Genomic DNA, 2214 nt, shown 5'->3' with positions numbered 1-2214 from the left:
AAGAACCACAAGTCTGACAGCTCTAGCTCCAGCGCCAGCTCTAGCCAGGACAGCCAGTCTGACGAAAACGACAGCAGCGACGCCAAGCACAAGAACCAGAAGCCCAAGAAGCACCACGATAGCAGCTCTGAGGAGGACAGCAGTCCCCGCAAGCACAAGAAGAACCACTCCGACGAAGACGACAGCAGAGACGCTAAACACAAGAATCAGAAGCCCAAGAAGCACCACGACAGTAGCTCCGAGGAGGACAGCAGCCCCCGCAAGCACAAGAAGAACCACTCCGACGAGAACGACAGTGACGATGCCGAGCTCAAAAAGGGCAAGCACAGCCGCAAGCCCCGCAGTGCCAAGTAAGTTAAGAACAACATGTAAATCAAAACTAAATCAAAAAATAAATAAACAAATAAAAATTGAATAACTCTTATTGGGCCACTTTCTTGACACACACCCTTCACAAGACTCGCTCAACCTCTCTGTCTTGGTCTGCAGGGCTAACAACAAGGACCAGAGCGACGTCATCGTTGACGACATCTTCGCCGGTGTGCTGTCCCCCGCCGCCGTGCAAAAGAACGCCACCCTGCGGTCCAGCCTGCAGCACCGCCTCTCCCAGGACCTCCAGACCGCCGCCAGTGAGCTGAGCCGCCAGGACGGCCCCTCCCCCCGCTCCATGGAGCGCCTGAGCATGGCCGTGCGCGTGTGCCGCGCCCTGGGCGCCGAGCAGCTGGCCGCCGTGCAGGGGCAGATGCACGACCAGACCGCTCGCGACCTATTCCGCGACGTGCTCGCCATGTGCGGCTCCGAGGCCTGCGTTCAGCAGATGGTCGCCCTCATCAAGGACCGCAAGATGAACGTGGTCGCCACCCAGATGGCTCTGACCTCCCTGGCCGACCGCGTGTCCGCACCCAGTCGCAAGATCAACAAGTACATCGAGGACATCTACATGATGAGCAACGAGCAGCAGGTAGAGATGCTGTCTAAACGTTTCCATCGAAACATTTGAAAAATTCATTGAATACCAATTTGTTTATTGAAGAGATGGTTAAAACCCTGTCACCTCGTCCCACGCTGACCGTGCCTGCCTCTTGACCTAGGTGAAGATCGCCGCCGCCCTGGCCATGGGTAACCTGGCCGGTCGCGCCGCTCGCCCCGTGGCCGCCGCCACCTCCTCCTTCCTGGCCGCCCAGCTCGCCAAGCAGAGCAGCATGGACGCCAGCCAGCTCCGCGCCCCCCTGACCTACGCCCTCGGCAACACCGCCACCTCCGAGGCCGCCAAGACCCTGATCAAGATGGCCAAGGACAGCAACGTCGCCCCCTACCTGGTAGGCGGAGAACTGAATGTGTGTGGGCGGATTAAGTGTCAGCGTCATTGGCTGGTCTGACCCTCTTCCCTTCGTGTGTAGCGCGCCCAGGCCATCCTCGCCCTGAGGCCCTGCGCCATGCGCTCCCCCAGCCTGGTCCGCGACGCCCTGCTCGGCCTCTTCCACGACCCCACCGAGTCCGCCCCCGTGCGCATGGCAGCCGTGTCCCTGCTCGTGTACACCAAGCCCTCCCTGCCCCTGTGGCAGCGCCTCGCCGTCTCCACCTTCTACGAGCCCAACATGGCCGTCTCCGCCTACGTGTGGGCCACCATCCACTCCTTCGCTAACCTCCAGGACCCCGCCTTCCGCCAGCAGTAAGTGCTTACCGAGTGTTTGCCGTTGAGGAAATATCCTCGTCGCCCAGGTTTCTCTGTTGTACTCAGCGCCCGCCTTGTCTCTCTCCAGGACCCAGTTCGCCCGCCTCGCCCAGCCTCTGACCCGCTCCATGCCCCAGGGCTCCCACCTGGCCTTCAACGTCGTGGCCTCCTCCGTGGACGCCCAGCTTGACCGCATGGTGCACGAGCACGCCTCCTTCATGGGCCCCGCCGACGCCGCCAACGCCTACTACCGCCGCGTCACCCGCCGCGCCGGCGTCTCCAGCCTCGACCAGGAGGTCGACCTCTGGGGAGCCAACCCCGACGACCTGATGCAGGCCGCCATGGAGGCCGTGTTCGGCCGCGAGGACAAGGCCGCCGCCCGCCCCGCCGCCAAGGACGTGCCCCACTCCACCAGGAGCATCCACGACAAGCTCAACATCGTGCGCCGCCGCCTGCAGGATCCCCAGGGCCACCTCCGCCTCACCCTCAAGCCCTTCGTGAACAACATGTTCCTGACCTTCGATAAGGACACTCCTAAC

General features: G+C 62.2%; 1 protein-coding gene across 4 annotated transcripts in view; it reads left to right on the top strand.

The window, feature by feature from the left end:
* LOC113212910 (lipoamide acyltransferase component of branched-chain alpha-keto acid dehydrogenase complex, mitochondrial) overlaps positions 1 to 2214 on the top strand; it is a 22550-nt gene that overhangs the window by 2691 nt on the left and 17645 nt on the right. The window lies entirely within an intron of this gene.

The sequence above is a fragment of the Frankliniella occidentalis genome, unplaced genomic scaffold (assembly GCF_000697945.3).
Source record: "Frankliniella occidentalis isolate FOCC.00 unplaced genomic scaffold, Focc_3.1 Scaffold28, whole genome shotgun sequence".
NCBI lineage: Eukaryota > Metazoa > Arthropoda > Insecta > Thysanoptera > Thripidae > Frankliniella > Frankliniella occidentalis.
The sequence above is the reverse complement of the archived record's forward strand: the minus strand, read 5'-3'. Positions and strand labels throughout refer to the sequence as shown.